This window comes from Trichosurus vulpecula, chromosome 4, assembly GCF_011100635.1.
Source record: "Trichosurus vulpecula isolate mTriVul1 chromosome 4, mTriVul1.pri, whole genome shotgun sequence".
NCBI classification, from domain to species: Eukaryota; Metazoa; Chordata; class Mammalia; order Diprotodontia; family Phalangeridae; genus Trichosurus; species Trichosurus vulpecula.
The window spans coordinates 314414594-314433589 of NC_050576.1; the positions used below are offsets into that span (position 1 = coordinate 314414594).

Consider the following 18996-nt stretch of genomic DNA (forward strand, 5'->3'; position numbering starts at 1 on the left):
ATGTAAAGAAAGCTTAAGCACTCACTAGAAACCTATTAGTCTTGTAGCCACATTTATCACATAGTGGAATGGCCCATTGATAATATATCAAAGGAAACAGTTAATCTTGCAATTGCCCTAGAAAAATGTTATTTAATATTTTAATAACAACATAATATGAGTCTTAAAGGATCTTAGCTTTTCATCTAATGCAGAATTCTTCTTTAAAACAACAACAACAATCAAGAAAACTCTAGTACTCATATACGAAGTATTGAAACTGTACCAAGTTGGGTACAACATGTGCCATGTTCTGTTGAGGCAGACGTGGAATATACTAAATATGTCTTTTATAATATATGTGCATGTATTTATGCAATATAAATATGCATACCTATGAAAAATTTTGTTAATATTGGCTAAATTTGTTATTGCAAAAAAAACCCACATGGTATCAGAATTTGCTTTTCTGAAATATTTAATAATTTAAGAAATACAGCATAAAGTAATGATGTAATCTGATGACCAATAAAACATCCATTTACAGCTAATAAAGTTTCTATAAACTCCATAAATTATGAATTAAAGTACATGATGGACAAAGGTAGTAATCTTACCTTATTATAAATTATTTTAAATGTGTTTCTATCTAAGAGTCAATGTCATTATTTTCTTAAAATGTTTTTTTTATTTTAATATATTTAATTTTTAAAGAACTAAACATTTGCTAACAATGTCACCTACATATAATTAAGCCATTAAGATTAATTAAAGATGGATTGGAGTATGTGGTTATTGTTTTCTTGTCTCACAGGGAAAAAAGGGAAAGCATGGTTATGTTATTCTGAAAGACTTTGGAATGCTAATGGTTGATAAAAGATGTTATCTAGAAAGTGATTTGTAATAGTTAAGAGTATTTTAAGTTGAGTCTTTAAGCTTAAGAGCAATATTTATTAATTGATTATTAGTTGGAACCAGATTCTTTTTAGTAGTGTCTGATTTATAATCATAATAATAATCAAATATAACACTACTTCATTTTTATTGTTACATTTTTTTTTTGCTCTGTAGAATATTTAGAATGCTGCAGTGAAATTATTCTCTATGGTATAAGGGCAAACCTCACAAAAGACTATGTTTTCCAAGTAATAAGTACCAGAAAGATTATTTTTTTCTTGCCTCTTTACCACAGTGACTCTAATTATAATTGGACATTGATCTGTATAAATATACAATGCCTCCCCCAACCCCTTTAGAAATAATTTAAGTACTGATGAATTTCCTAATTTTTTTCATAGTTGGCTTGTAATAAGAGTCTTCAACCATTGTTATGAAAAAAAGACACATATTATGTGAGATATAAGACATGGCTTGCTCTAAATTCAATATATGGCTTCCATGGAAAAGGGTTAAATGATGGCCTGTTTGACTCATACATATGCGGCATGATACATATCTGAAGTGTTGTCTTCAGGTATGATACATAAGCACATTTCGCCAAATATTCCTATTACTTGTGTTTGTAAAATTGCAAAACCAGTGAAAGGTTTGCCTTCATCATCCTATCTTGATTCGTCAAAAACAGCTCATGCTATTTATTGGCATGAATTTTCTCTGTTTTTTTTTTCTTCTGATATATAAAATGAACTCTAGGTCTTAAGAGAGAGAAGCTAGCAAATACCAGAAAAAAATCACTGTGGAAAGAGGGCAGAGGGTCTTTTCTCCCTGACAACGTAATTTTAGCATAGGAACTGAAATTCTGCTTCCAGCATTGATACAGAGATGTAATGATATATAGGCAGTTTATTGATTTTTTTTCAAGACTCAAATGTGCAAAAACAAGGTCTACATTATCAACTGAGGATAAAATGAACTTGGACATTGTTTTCCCTTTAAGAATAAAAGCATCCTTCTTTTATGAAAGAGAGAAAATATCTATAGAAATGGATCCTTTAAAACAAATAGTCATTTCAGAGCCTAACCTGCAAGTGTGACTGAAAATTGTGTAAATTGGAGTGCAGTGTGTAAGAAGTTTTCAAAATATAGTGCAATCAGAAGAGAAAACTTGCAAATAATTCTTGAGAGTCATAACTCTTAGGACATTTTGACTACATATGAAAAAAATGAGCAATTTTGTGTCATTACGTGAACCTGTAAAATGGGAGAACATTTTAACAAATTTTTTTAAATGTGCCACTGCCCACTGTACAGCATATTGAACCAGGCTGAATGACAAAGCTGAATCCCTGGGCAGGGAAAAAGCACAGTTCCTTCCACATAATAGACAATTAAGGCTTGTTAACCAATGAATGAGGTGATATCACATTTAATAATTGTCCTCCCTTTACATAAAATCATTTGGTTGAATTATGTTAATTTATAAGGCATTATACAGGATATTTTAAAGACAATAAGGATGACTTTGCTATTTTTAATAATATTTTAAAATGCCATTTTTAAATTGATTTAACAATTTGTTTGTTAGGTGTTAAGCAGGATAAATATTTTTCTGGTGAATAAGTGATGACAAATTTAGGCCCTACATGTATATCCAGTAGAATGGACCTAATATGAAGTTACACATTTTTATTCCTATTTTTAATTTTCTGGAAATTAAGGTAAACTTCCTGTTACACTTCAGAAAATCTTTGGCTCCTATGTCATATTAGTATTTTAAACTTTTTAGTAGGGTCCCATTTTTCCCTATCCTTGAATTGGACCAGTGGGCTTATTATTCTTAATTAAATGTCATTATTTATAAATGATTCTTAAAATTCTACCTTGAACTTTTTTGTATAGTTAGGGAAATAGTAAGATTTTCTTTAGCTTATAGTAAATCATGGAATCAGCTTCATTACTCTTATTAAATTTTGTACTAAAATAATGAATTTTTTTTGAAGTGGCCACTCTCTAAAATGCCTGGAATTTCTGTAGGTGGGGTCTTGTCTTACAGGAGAAGCATCATTTATTTTGAGTCTGTATTATCTTTAGTTTATTTGCTTATTAATCTTCCTCATTTATGTTAGAGTGCTGGGTTCTTGTCATCTTGGCCAAATCCTAAAAATTAGGAGTTTTTTCATAATGTGATTATCACTGCTAAATTGAGATGGGGTATAACTTAAATACTGTTGTTTTTGATAGGTCGTTAGATAATGGCAAAAATTGTTCACTAATGATCTCTATAATCCTGCAGCTGGAATGGGAAGGGTTGGGGATTATTTATTTTTGCTTGTTTACTTTGCCAAATAATTCCATTTCATTCCTTTGGAAATGATGTTTGGTTGTATTGTTTTGAATTGGTTAGTGTGGAATTTCTCTACATCCCTTGCCTGTGGCCCCTCCCCCTCAACTTGTAACCAGGACTTCTAATTAGTACTTATTAATAATACATCTTTAATGTAAGGATAATTTGCTTCTTTAAAATCGCCATTTTAAATCTTCCTAATAAGTTGCCAAAATGAAGACTTCTATTAATTAATTAATTTTAAAATATTTTCCTATTTAAAAAAGTGAGCAGAGGATCACAGGAAATGAAGCAAAAAGGGCTCCCCCCATATATTTAATTATGCATTTATTTGGGGGTCAGCGAACATGTAAGTTTGAAGTGGCAATCAAATAAATCAACACATATAAATATAAATAAGATGATATTTCAATGCAGGATAAAAACTCCTACTTTTAAAAATGAAGAATAAAAATGGAACAAGTTTACACAGTTCATACACCTTTGAACATTGTTATGGATTTCTCTTCTTTAAGGAAATTCTTTACATTTGAGCATCTATTTTCTAACCATACCCTGTAAATTATAGGCTTTTGACTGCCAGTTGATACTTTTTACCCTCTAAGCAAGATTTCAATAATCACTGACTGAAAGTCAGCACTCTTCATTGATTCTCCAATAATAAATGTGCAGTCTTCAGAAATGTTGACTGATGAATCCTGTGAGCTCCTCATTGATAGATAACCTAGTCTTAGGTCTCAATTTCCCCACAGATAATCAGTCCTCTAATATCTGTATAATTGACTGGAATTGGGGCCTTGAAGCCTGAAGCCAGTGGAAAAGAATTCTATTTTTGTTGTCCTCTAATCCTCTAATCCTAGAAAGGAGGAGGGCTGCTGCCCTCAGCTTTCCACATTAGTAATGGGCTATTGTTAACTCTATCCTCTGGGAATGTTCTCTGAACATCCTCCCTGGTCCTTTGGAGATCCTGCCTTCAGCTTCTGGTTCCATTATCATTTCATTTATTTTTCTATTCTGTCATCCTCCTGGCTCTGTCTCTTGTTACTGGGAAAGGATGTGGCATAGTGGATGGGATTTTGGATTTGAAATCAGGAAGATCTGGGTTCAAACTTTGCTTCAGTCAGTGACAAGCTGCAGTACCTTGGGCAAGTCGTCCCATCTCTCTTTGCCTCATTTTATCAACTGTAAAATGAAGATGATATAATCAACTACTTCATAGGGTGGTTGTGAGGAACACAAGATATAACACATGCAAAGCATTTCCATCCTTATATTCTGATATAAATGCCAGCTAATATTATTATTGTCAACTTTTGAGAATGAGGTCACTAATTAGAATACAGTGAGACTAAAATTGTGTTTTTGTCCTTCGTTTTTGGAGAGGACCATGACATCAGGGAAATGATGACATGACTTGTAGTTGACTTTGATTTGAGTGAGGGAGGGCTGTGCAAGGTTGTGACCTCATTTTCTCCTCCAGAGCCATCTGGGTCCAGTAGCCTGATATTCATCAGGATGACTGGAGATGACCCAGGATGCAATGAGAGACCCTGGCCCTTTTAGGCTAAGGTCTTTTCATGTACTCACTTAGAGTGAGGTAACACCTATTCAGTGAATAGGCCTCTTTAAGAAGTGAATCAAGGGATGGCCTCTTTAATTAGAAAAAAAGAGAAAGAAATCAAGCTGGGAGGAGAAGACCCTCAGGGTTGCTGTTCTAAAGAGAAGCAGTTACCATTGACATTCACTCTAAGGCAGTAGGACCCCAAATACAGCCATTAAGTGGAGCTTGGGCAGCGACCTATTGTGGTCCAATCTATGACATAGTTCTTCAAATGTGGTCAGATTCTGGCTAAAATATTCAGCTTTGGGATATACTAATTTAGTTGGGAACATGTGCACCTTTTGATTGTTACCATGAGAGTCCCAGACTGGCCTCAACTCATGCTCAGGCCCAAGAACCCTGGAGAGATGACTAATTCTGTGGCTTCTGTGAAAACTCTACAGATACAGTTTGCCAGGGAATCTCACTGTTAGATCTTCAGTACCTAGTTTGACAAGTAACACTTCTAAATTCCTCTGAAATTTTAGCCTATGTATATATACATATGTGTGTGTATATATATATATATATATACACATATGTATATATATATATATATATGTATTTGTTATTAAGATCATAATTACAGTGAGTTACTTAGTTTTCTTTAATATGGAGAGGAGAAGGCAGGGTGATGGTAAATTAGCTTACCTAAAGATTCAAGTGATTATTTCATTTACTATAATGCTCTTATGAAATTTGTGGTTGAAATGTCTACCATATCTTTTAACATTAATATATAAACTTTTGAAACTTTGTGGTTCTTTTTTTCCTGTTCTTTCCTTAAGGTACAGCAGGGAATTAGATAAGCCAAATGAAAGAATGCTAGAGTAGTTACAGTTCAATACATTTAGATGATGGATCTCATATGAAATGAATATAGACTTTCTCTATCAGCAGAGCTACAGTAAATGAATTTAGTCAGCCAGAATCTGCAAAGAACAGTGCATTCTCATTAAGTGAATTTTGTAGTTAGCTGAGTGTTAAGTGGGAAATTCTTTGGGTGTTACAGCTTATTGTTGAAAAACTTTACAAGATATATAATTCCTTGCTTCAATAAGTATAGTATGATAAATAAAATTAAATCTTTCTTTAGTGAATAAGCCATTCTAGTGCTGCAGTATTCTCATTGTACAATTCTATAGATGTAGGAAGTACTCTATTATCTATATTAGTGATTAATATTAGTTCAGTGATTAAATTAATATTAATTAGTTTAATTATAACTAATTGGTGTTTTACTTTTTTCTGTGTGTTTCAGAGAAGCATAAATCTACAGAGAGTGATAGGGGCATAGGTAGAATTTGGAGAGGTGGGTAAGCAAGAGGCAGAGATATTTAATTCTATTAAAAATAAAATGTGTAAAAATAAATTCAAGTTATCTAGGTACCTGGTAAAGGCAGTTTTATTGTATATTGATCAAGAGAGTCATTACAGTTGCCTTTTGTTTTTGAACTCTGAGTGGGGCCAATGCTTTCTTTCATGGGTTTCCTCTCCAGCCTCAATTGAGCAGGTCTCCTACATATCTTCATTTTGTATGCCTGTTGTGATGGAGTTAGTGGGACATAACTATGCCATATACTATCAGGTCATAACTCCTAAGACTTGAAGTTCTTGGTAAAGGCTACTGTAACATGTTGAAGGCCCTTTTGAGAGGTATCTTTTTGTGTTATTCAGTCATTTTCAGTAATTTTACTCTTCATCACTCCATTTAGCGTTTTCTTGACAAAGATACTGGAGTGGTTTGCCATTTCTTTCTCCTGTTCATTTTATAGATGAGAAACTGAGGTAAACAGTGTTGAATGACTTGGCCAGGGTCACCCATCTACTAAGTATCTAAGGTCAGATTTGAACTCAGGAAGATGAGTCTTCCTGACATTGGGCTCAGCACTATATATACTGCACCACCTAGCTGCCTTTTTGTTTATCATCACACACTTAGGAAATCTAAGTTGCAAGAGGCAGTACAAATACAATTGATTCCACTTTAGTTCAGGAAGCTTTGGACCGTGATCCTCATCCACTGGCATTAGTTTTCTTCCCATATTTGGCCTGGGACTGGAGTGGAGAATGGAACACTTTAGTAAATACCATCATTAAACACATTCGTTGGGATCCTCTCTTTTTTGGAGGGAGGAAGGCAGGGCAATTGGGGTTAAGTGACTTGCCTAAGGTCACACAGCTAGTAAGTTTGTCAAGTGTCTGAGGCTGGATTTGAGCTCAGGTCCTCCTGACTCCAGGGTTGGTGCTCTACTCACTGCACCACCAAGCTGCCCCATTGGGATCCTCTTAAAGACTGTTTTTAAACAAAATACTCTCTTTCATGAATTTGGGTTTTATTCTTTTTTTTAATTGCAAACCCATGCAATAGTAGTAAATTAAAATGATGTCTTAAAGATGAAAGAGTGGAATGCACATGGTAAGGAGACCTAATAAGCATTCCATTGTTCCTGGTTTCTTTCTAAATAAATAGCAGAGACAATTATCTGGTATCATGATCAAGTGCATTCTCATTTCGAGTGCAAACCTTACATTGTAGAATTTGTGAGGGCAGATTTGCTGGTGGTGTATGAACTCATTCCATTGATATAGACCATCAACATTTATGATATTTACATTATTAGATCTTGGAACACTGAGAGATCAAAATACTGGATCAGGCTCATAGAGCTATCTGTATCAGATGCAGCACTCGAACACGGGTCTCTGTGACTTCAAGCCTGACTCTCCACCATGCTATGCTGCTTCTGCATAATATAACACATTTCTATTATAAATGTTATTGTTATTACTTTTGCTATCTTGTATGCATGAGTTGGTAGGAAGGTGGAGATATTCCTATTCTTAATGAACTTATGATCTAATGGGCAAAAAAGTCCTACAACTTAAATACCAAATTATTATGTTACCTCAATGCACTGAATTAATTTATTTCTGTTCCTCGACTCAGAAGTTTTGATTTGGTGTAATATATAATCATAGGAAGAAACCAATGTATTAAATAGTATAATATTTATATTGCATTATGTCAAGCCAATTTTTAAATGCAAGATTAGAAAACGTTTTAGGGAGAAAGCTCCAGTGAAAGTGAGATACCAAACCAAACCAATTGTACTAAATCACGTACTTCCCATCATCATTAAAGAACAAAGGGCATATTTTTTTCCTGTGAAAATAGGTGTTTTGCTCCTAATTTCCTCAATAAATTCTAGTATAGGAAAACTGCAGTCTTTGTAAACAAGAATCCATTGCAGTTGCAACTCAACATTTGCATCAGCGCTGTGTCAAAGAACAAATTATCTCAACACTTTACCTAAGTTCTGGAGACGTAAAGAGTCTTATTTCTTATTTGCCATTGTGGTTAACAATTGTGATATTTGATGCACTATCTGGGCTTTCATTCAGAGGGTTTCAAATTTTGAGAAATGTAGCCAATGTTTTTATTTTGTCTTCTGAGCTGAGTCCAACACTGCTCCATGTGATTAGATCACTCATATCAGAGGAATATGTTTGCCTTCTAAATGTGGCAGGCTCAGTTCACCCATCTGAATCTGAGAGGGAGTTAACAATTTGCTCAGGCCAGACAGGAAAAAAAAAAGAAATCTTTTTCGCACTTTTAAAAGTCTCCTTGAACAGCTAGCAGCCTCCCACGGAGCTGGAAAGCTATCATTGCTGGACAACATTAATGGCTTAGCTAATTCAGAAGAATAGCTAGTCATACAGTCAATGATGACTGTAAACTTGTTACACTTCTGACTGAGCTAATTGAAGTAGTTCATATATGAAGCAGTAAATTAGGGAATAATTTTAATTGTAGTTAGCATTTGCATAATGCTTTACAATTTGCAAAGAACTTTAAAAATATTATTTCATTTGATTATCGCCACAACCCTGGGAGTTATGTGCTATCGTTATACCCATTTTATAGGTAAGGAAACTGAGTCAGAAGTTAAATGACTCATCTAGATCACACAATTAATAATAATAGCTTTTATTTATATGTATATAGCACTTGTTTTGCCTCAAGTACTGTGCTGAGTGCTCTCTTTACAAATTTCATCTCATTTGAACCTCACATCAACCCTAGGAGATAGGTGCTATTATTATCTCCATTTTTGTAGTCGAAGACATGGAAGTAAACAGAGATTAAGTGATTTGCCCAGGGTCACAGGGCTAGGAAGTGTCAGATTTATTTGAATTCAAATTTTCCTAATTCTAAGCCCAGTATTCTAACTACTACACAAACTAAATGACAAATAAAAATGATTTGTTCTCTTTAGTTAATCATGTAGGTAAAGAATTTATAAACTGGATTTTATATAACTTGATCCTGGTAAACCTGTGCCTAGCCAGAAACAGACAAAATGTTTTAGGCGTAGAATAAAAATTCAGCATGAGAAATCTTTCAAAACTATGATTTTTTGAACTTATCTAAGTGAGGAACATCCTACAAACATATGTGATGACTTAGAAATACTGGATTTTCCATTTTCATAACACAGAAGCCAACAAAATTGACTTTTGAAGTCACAATTATTTGACCCCAAAACCTAAAGACTATTTAAATTACATCGAATTTTGTAATTGCTTCCTACTTACAATTTGCTAAGAATCTTTGCAAGTTGTAGGAGAGTCAACTCTAGCTAAAAACTATCTAAAACCTTGAATAAAACAGCAATTAGTATAAATTCCATGTCTGTCTTCAGAAGTGATTTTTTTTTGTATTTTTTACTTATAGTTTGTGTATGTGAAAGTTTTTACATTTGGAAAATTTATATTGTAGTCTGAAGGGCTTCCCCTCACCCCTTACCTCCTTGATTATGTTATTTCTCTTTTGTACTCTTTGTACTTCATTTCCATTACTCATGTGTATGAGATGATATAGGTTAGTCTTTTTAACTTATCCTCTTGTTTTTGACTTTTTTAGAAGTGCCCTTCAACCTGGTAAATGGATCAGGGAAGAGGGACAATTTTTATTTATTTGTGTAACACTTTATGTGGATAAAGTACTTTTCATCTATTATCTAATTTTTTTCTTCTTAACAATCCAAAGACAAATATAATTTACCTCTTTTGTAGATTTAAAGAAAGAGAGGCTTAGGAACATTCAGTACTGTGTCCAAGGTCAAATAGCTAGTCAGTGGCAGAGAGTCATGTCTTGTGGTTTCAATATGGTGAATTTCTTTCATTTATATTGTTATGAAGGACAATTAAGTTTTATTGGTTTAATCAAAAACTATCATTGGATCCATTCTGTTCATGGTTCAGCTGAATAGGTTAACAGAAATGACGGGGGAAGAGGGCTTCAATGTGAAAATGTCCATGAAGTCTCTCTATGTGTCAATCAGTCAATAAGCAAGTCAATCAATATATATTTATTAAGTGTTTACTATGTGCTAGGCACCATGCTAAACACTGGGGATAGGACAAAAACAAAACACAATCTCTGTTCTTAAGGATCATGAAGGCTTATGGGAGAGATAAGACATAAACATCTAGGTACATTCATGATCTATTCAGAGCAGATATAAGGTAATCTGAAAGGGGAAGAAATTAGCCCTAAAGGGATTGAGAAAAGTCACCAGTAGAATGTGGGTTTTGAGCTGAGATTTGATAGACATTAGAGAAACTAAGAGGCTTATCATAAAATTCTCTTTGATGTTGCAACTCTCTTATAGCGTATCTGGCCCCTAAACTTCAATGTACTGAAATTCAAAAATGAATTTTGCACCTAATGCAAAAGGCTAAACACCTACAGTAAATGAGACTGTCAGTATACCCACTCAGATGCCAACACATGCGTTGGTCTTATAAGCCATGATAATAATAATGTTAAAGGATTTATCATATTTACATACTTCTAATTAAGCAGCGAACTGTATTATTTCTGAAAATTTTGTATAACATGGAGGTCCATGTGCTCACATATGGATCTGTACTGTCTTTTTCTTTTTCTTTCTCTCCCTTCCTTCCTTCCTTCCTTCCTTCCTTCCTCCCTCCTCTCTCCCTCTCCCTCTCCCTCTCTCTCTCTCTCTCTCTCTCTCTTCCTCTCTCTCTCCTCTCTCTCTCTCTCTCTCTCTCTCTCTCTCTCTCTCTCTCTCTCTCTCTCTCTCTCTTTCTCTCTCTCTCTCTCTCTCTCTCTCTCCCTCTCTCTCTCTCTCTCTCTCTCTCTCTCTCTCTCTCTCTCTCTCTAGTTCTTACTTATATTAATATGGGCAGCTAAATGGTGTAGTGGATATAGTGTCAGGACTGAGTCAGGAAGACTCATCTTTGTGAGTTCAAATCTAGCCTCAGACAGTTACTAGCTATGTGGTCCTGGGCAAGTAACTTAACCCTGTTTGCTTCAGTTTCACTATCTGTAAAAATAAACTGGAGAAAGAAATAGTGAACCATTCCAGTATCTTTGCCAAGAAAACCCCTAATGGGGTCATGGAGAGTTGTACATGATTGAAAAGAATGAATAACAATTTGTGTTAAAGTGGTATTTTAAGACAAATTTAGTGAACATGCCACTGAAGAAAATGCCTTGCCCAGAAAATTTGGCTGTATGTTTTTCTTAAATCTATTGTAGAATCCATCATTTTAAATTTTTTTTAGGACTTTGGTGTAAATTGATAAACTAGCTTTACCTATATGCCCTCTCATTGCATATATATATATATATATATATATATATATATATATATATATATATATATATATGGAGAGAGAGAGAGAGAGAGAGGAGAGAGAGAGAGAGTATTTGTGCACATGTATATATATATATGTATATATATGATGTATTTATTATGTTTATTTGTATATATTCATATATGTAAATATTATTTCTTTCATTAGAATGTAAGCTTCTTGAGGTTAAGGACTATTTTATTTGTCTTTGTTTTCCCAAGAACCAGAACATTATCTGGTATACAGTGGGCACTTAGATAAGTGCTTGATGGTTCATTGATGGACTGATTATTTCATGTCCTGAAACAGTGGTGCTAAGGTCAAGCACTTTTTTGATTCTTCTACAAAGTAGTCAGGTTTATCTAATGAACAGCTAGGTTTCATGGCTAGGGAGTAACCCTGTTCAGCCATTTTCCAAATGGTCAAACAGAAGATTGCACTATAGAGTACAATCTAAATGGCTTAGTATAAAATCATCACCATTACAAGGGGGAAAAAACAGTCATATTATCCCTATGGTAGTTCATCTTTATTTAGAAGGAATAAGACTGCATAATCATATGACCTGGCATGGATAAACATGTAAGAATTCTTTAATATGCTGTTGCTTTTTTTCAAGTGCCACAGTGATATCTCTGATTTTGAACATCCTAAACCCATTCTGTATAGAAATGGCCACATGTTTTCATCTTAGTATTTGTCATGATTGATCCATTTGCTACATATAGAGTTAAATGGTATTTCTTGAGGTCACAAACTAAGTCATACATAAGAAGGATTCAACACATCTCGAGAAAGGAATATTCTAGCATTAACAATCCCTTAAGTTTTAAGCACCAAATGCAACACTAAGTAATTCCTGTGGGTCATTGGGCATTGCTGGCAGGCCTAAGGGATAGACAAATAAAGAAGGAAGCAAAAGCAAGGTGAAAAAAAGCAATTGACATAGTTATAGAGGAGAAATAGAGAAGCAAGGAAAAAGAATAAAAAAATTAATAGAGCATGAAGTGGAGTGCCACCAAATTTTTTACTTTTGGTTCCACTCCATGTCACTAGTATCATGAACCAAACACCCCTGAAAGAAGACGTCAGGGAAAGATAGATGACAGTGTCGTAATGCTCTTTTGAATGACTATAAGTAATAAGGGATTTAAAGAGGATTAGTGTATAGTATTAAATGCATGTATAGGCAAATGTTTCAGGGAGTATGTACATTCTAGGAAAAGTAATTAAATTGATATTGTGAATCGAGTGAGAAATGAATGAAATTAGAAATTTTTCTATGGGGAGCTAGCAAGGTAGAGAAGTTGATGCAAATTTTTCCAGCCTGAAGAGAGGCTGTTGCTATTTTTAGTTGTATATGTAAAGGTTTCACAGAACTGGGAAGTGATAGTTCATTTTTACCTGACTGAGAAGACTTACATCTGCAACACATAATCAGTTTTAGATAATCAGACGATGTGTATTCATTTGAAATACACAAATGAAACAGGCCATAGGAAAGTGATTGATTTAGGATGAGACTCCAAGTGAGGTAAGAATATGTGTATGAGGTAGCATAGGAATCAAGGTGTGAAATCCAAATGTTTATTAGAAATGAGGGCACCAAAAGATGGCAAGCACAGGGATGAGGAGATCAAATCAAGAATAGGAAGGGCAGCAAATTACTTTTACCTGTGGAATTGTTTTCAATAGAATGGTGTCAGTAAGCATAGGCTTCTGGATTATGGGGAGCTTTAGGAATAGCTTTTAATAGGGAATGATTTTAAGAGGCAGCTAGGTGGCTTAGGGGATAGAGCACTGGGCCTATAGTCAGGAACACTTGAGTTCAAATCCAGCCTCAGACATTTACTAGCTGTATGATCTTGAATAAGTCACTTAACCTCTGCCTTCATCCGCTGGACCAGGAAATGGTAAACCATGCCAGTATCTTTGCCAAAAAAATCCCATGTTTAGTAAGGTCCATGGGCTCATAAAGAGTCTGAACAATTGAACAACAATGTAGAAATGATAATTATCTCTGTACTCATGGTTCTCACTATTTAAAGGGAACAAAATGATTGAACTAAATTTAGCAATAACTTCTTTTGAAATATTGAATGAGCAATGCTCCAAAGTTTTCCTCAAAGATCAAGATTCCTTCTAATTCTGGGAGTGGGTAAAATATAAAACTTTTAAATAGATTTCCAGTGCTTAAGGTACCCTTTTGATACCACTTGCTTCTTCCTAGTCTCTTTTACAAAATTTGCCATTACTAACTCTTTTTAAAAGAGAGGCAGTGTTGCGTAGGAAATGAAGAGTTTGCTTGGTTTTTTCCCCCAAGGTCAGGAAGGTCTGCATTTAAACCCTAGTTCTGACTATTATTTGTATGGGCCCTGTGACTCAGGGCACATGACAATCTCTCCGTGACATGGGCAACTCTATAAGATTAAAAATTGCAGAAAAGTTGCTGCTCTGCATAAGTAGCGGTACTTTCCTTATCAGGATGACCAGAAATTCACAAAATTGGAGGTCTGGATAAACGACAACAACAACTCTTTTTTAAAGAATCTTTTCAAATTAGGCTAGATAAAATCCTGAAAATTTGATACCTATGTCCACACTGAAAACATTTTTATAAGTTTGATTTTCTTTCCCTCACAATTGATTCCTAAACTCATTTTCTCCAGAGTTTAAGCTAAAAATATGTTAACACATATGTACCTAATATTCTCTGTAACATAATAAAAATTCTAAATTGATCATGGCTTATACCTAAATTATTGTAAGAAGATGCCCTTTAGACTTGCCCTTGAAATAACGAAATGCACAAACACTGTGTAAGATTAGTGATTATGTAACTTGAAAATATGTGTCTACACAATGATCGTTTACGAGCAAACGTACTGCCAGATCTATTTTGTAGAATAATTGGTGAGAACAGAAACAGTTTAAAGAAAGTAATTTCAGAAGTTTTTTAGATTCCAAAGAATTATTTTTTTCATTTAAAATTTTTAAAAATGCTGAGTCATCTTGCCTTTGGTAGTTTGGGGGGCTTAGATTTTTGAAACATATAAACATTTTATTTTGAATTTACATTTGATTCAATAATTTTGGGATCTATAATTGTCTTGGTATAGTATTATTTTTACTAATGCAAGTTCTAGCCCCCATGTAACCCAGTGAATGTTTTTCTGAGTAGCTGGCTGAAAATGCAGTCACTCAGCTAAATACCTCAGGATGAACTTTTCTGGTTGGAGGTAGGTTAGTCTTGGTACAACAGATAAGGTCTCTCATCAGACCCATGCTTGAAATAGTAAGAACAAAATAGCTCTTGAGAAACTGTGGAAACCACCAAATTATGAAGCATCAAAGGAAGATTTTAATTAGGATATATTGCAGGTGCAAAGTGTATGTAGGTTTTGAGAGGGGGATTTTAGAGGATTGGGGAAGACTTTTTGGAGGAATTGTCATTTGATTGGGCTTAGTAGAAATTCAAGTGGCAAAGAAGAGGGAGAGTGAATGATTCAGGTATAAGAAAAAATGTAAATTAAAATGTAGAGGCAGAAAAGTATGAATACTGTGTTAAGGGAACAGTCACGAGCCATTAATATGCCAGGCACTTTTCTAAGGGCTGGGGATACAAAGGAAGGCAAAAACAGACCCAGTCCACAAAGTGCTTACATTCCGATGAGGGAGACAACATGTAAACAGCTAGAGCAATATGGAGTCTCATTTGAACAGAGCATGGGACATAGGAAAGGAAGAAAAACTTAATAAAGCTTGTAAAGAGGAGAATTTTCATTGTCTTTAGGCAAAGTTTGACATTTAATTTGTAGGCAAAAAAGCTAGTGAAGATTTTTGAACAGAGTTATAGGACCATATAGAGGGAGGACTGGTTTGGTTGTGGTATCAACTATAAAGAATATTAAAGTATGGGGGAGAATTTTAATCAATAAGCATTTATCCAATGCCTACTGTATGCCAGGCACTATGTTAAACACTGAGGATATAAATACAGAAGCAAAACAGTTCTACTGAGTCTACTGGGAGGAGACAACATGCATGTATATGTATGTGTGTATACATACACATAAACATACATATGTGTATGCATATACATGCATATGCATACATGTGCATATACGTACACATACATGCATTTTGTTGTTCATTTGATGCAGTCACGTCCAAATCTTCATGACTTCATTGGGGTTTTCTGGCAAAAATGCTGGAGCAGTTTGCCATTTCCTTCTCCAGCTCATTTTACAGATGAGGAACTGAGGCAAACCAGGTTAAGGGACTTGGCCAGGGTAACACAGCTAGTAAGTGTCTGAGGCCATATTGAAAAACAGGAAAATGAGGTATAACTCCAGGACTGGCACTCTGTCCACTGGTCCACTGTCTTACTTAGATGCATGTATGTATGCATATATATATATATATATATATATATATATATATGTATGCATATATTTAAGAAAGGAAGACCTATTAGAAGGTAACTTCAGTAGATGATGTGAGGAAGAATGTGGAAAGCGGAGGGAGAAGGTGGTACCTGTCAGAATAATGTGGAGGAGAAGGACAATATACATCTTGTGATTTCAGTCTGACAGCAGCTGATAAATTAAATATTAGATTTAGAGAAGAGAGAAAAGGCATAAATAATACCAAAGTTTTAAACATGAGAGACCAAATAAATGTTGGTACTGCTGAAAAAATATTGTCAAGTTAAGTGGCATAAAGATATTTAGGAGAAAAGGAGATATTCCTTGTAGATGTGTTGATTTGGAGGTACAAGTGAGACATCAATGTGGAAATAGTTAGAACTTGTTGTAGGCACAGGTCTGGATATTTTGAAAAAATTCTCGGGTCTTTCATACTTGTGAATCACCTCCATAGAGATGACAGCCCTTATCTATGGGAATGAATAAGATTGTCCTTGAATGAGGTGTATAGAAAGAACAAAATAGTATCAAGCATAGAATCTTGAACTCTGCTGCTTGAGCAATAATAAAAAATTTAGAGATAGAAGGGGCCCCAGAGATAACTCCACCTCATTTTACTCAAAAGGAAACTATGAAGTCCAGAGGTGAAGTGACTTTCCTAATGCCACACAGCCTCCTCACTTTCAGACCAGTGTTATTTCTGTCACACCAGGCTTCTATCTCATCTACTGATACTTGTACAAAAATTAAGCTAGTACTGTATTATAATATTACTGAAGTATGTGCACAACTTTATAAAAGGTGAAATTTTCCCCTTAGCACTGAACAATTAAATTAATTAAATTAAATTAAAATAATAAAGTTTGTCTTTTTCATAATACAGTGAATCTTATTTGAATAAATGAGAAGGAAGACCAGTCAGAGTAATAGAATATTTACAAATAAGCACATAGTGTTCTGATTTCTTTTATTTGTGCTTCAATAATTTAATTTTATTTTTATTCTATATTTGATTTGCCAAACATTTAACAAATGTTATCTTACTTGATTCTTACCAAAAAACTTGGCACATGAGTGCTATTATTATTCTCATGTTACAGGGAGAAAATTGAGGTAGAGAGAAGTTATATGATTTTTCCCTTGGATGCACAGCTAGTAAATATCTGAGGCAGGATTCAAACTGAAGTGTTTCCTCAAAACCATCCCCAGCAAATGGTCATCCAGTCTCAGCCTCAGTACCTCCGGTGATAAGATAGTACCTGAACACTGTTGTACAACTCAAATTGTCAGTGTGTTTTTCCCTATGTCAATATGAAATTTGCCTCCTTCTACCTATTGCTTCTAGTTTGACCCTCTTGGTCCAAGAATAATCATACATATTCTTCTTCCATGTGATCTTCGTTAAAACGTCTAAAGAAAGCTATTACATCCCTCCTTTGTCTTCAGTCTTCTCCAGGCTCAGTATCATATCTTGAGACTAGCCCTTGAATGGAATCATTTCCAGACACTCACCCTAATAACTCAGCTCACATGTATATATTTAAGGTTTACAGAGCATCATTATGGTTTCAGTTTGTCAAACTAGGTCCACAAAAATGTTTCTTGGACAAATATTTCTATGTAATATGCATCTGATAATGTATGCATTGAAAGACAAGTAAACAGATAGATTGCCTTGAATCCCGGAAGATCTGAGTTCCATCAAATTTTACACGTACTCATTCTGGTCAAAATTCACTTAACCTCACAGTCTTCCTAGGCAGTTCTGTAATATAGTTGCAGAGGAGTGGATTTCCATTATTCGAGTTCTTCACCACAGAGCTCCATAATTCAGTGAAATTCCAGTACTAGTAAAAAAAATGCTTGTGTTAGGAACCTCATTGGGTCATTGTGAAGAAAAGGGGTTTAAATACTATAAAGTGTTAGATAAATGTGATCTCTTCCTTCACAGGAGACAAAAAATAATGCTTTTGATCAATTCTAGTGAATACAAATATAGTGAAACAACATGAAGTTATAAAACTGTTTTAAGAAGTAAATATTTGGGTTCTTCAATTGCTATTAAAATTCATATTTTTTAAAACTTTGGGAAAGTAAAAATGTTTAAAAATATTAAATTTGAAAATAACATAAATTTGAAATTATCCTTCAGAAACAAAGTGAATCCTTGATTTTTATGTAAAATCTCCCTTGATATCAATGGAAAGTTTTGCGGAATGAGTTCAATATAATAATAATGATGTTAATAATAATAAAATTTATATAGTGCAACAAGATTTATAAAATGCTGTATACAAACTGGAAAAATCATTAAATAACACACCATCTAAGAAGATAACCATTTCCTAGACCTGTATATCCCTCTAGGTCTATTCTTTCTAAGACATCCAATTTCAAATTTCATAGTAAAAACTGTTGCTTTAGAGAAGTTGGAGTTCAAATCCTAGCTCTGTCAGTTACTCACTGTGTGACCTCAAATAAGTATCTTGCCCTCTCTGGACATGAATCTCCTCTGTAAAAATAAGAAGTTGAAACTTTATGTCCCCCCAAGCTTTCAGTTTATAATTCTATGCATGTGTGAAGTGTTAGGGGAAAATATATCATATTTCATTATCTGTATAGTTTCTTTTGTTAGAATTCTGTAAAATATAACTAATAAATTTAGTATGAAAATTGATAAAAGGACAGTTAAATTTTATCAATACTAATGTGAATACATGGTGTTTTAAAATTCTTGTGCTGGAAGGAACTTTAGGCTACACAAAGTGTCCCCAAATCTTTAAGCTACCAGCTTAAAGTTACACTAATATTTTGGACACCCTGTACAGTACATTTCTCTTTTACCAGATTAATAACACTGCATCTAAAATTTTAAAGCTGTCAATTATTTAACCATATCTTAAAACCCTAGCAATGAATATTTCAGAATTTTCTTTTGTTTTTTGCAGAATCTTTACTTAAACTGCTATTTGGATTTAAGTTCATTTTCCTCATTAATGGTCTCTGTATTAATATGGAAAATATCTCTAATTGTTTTCCATTTCGTTATTCATTACTTGAAGATATTCATTAATTCT

The 18996-nt window shown here is 34.1% G+C and overlaps 1 protein-coding gene across 4 annotated transcripts in view; it reads left to right on the forward strand.

Annotated features, from left to right (window-relative positions):
- The window catches only part of PCDH17 (protocadherin 17), a 116028-nt gene that overhangs the window by 42405 nt on the left and 54627 nt on the right, over nucleotides 1–18996 (forward strand). The window lies entirely within an intron of this gene.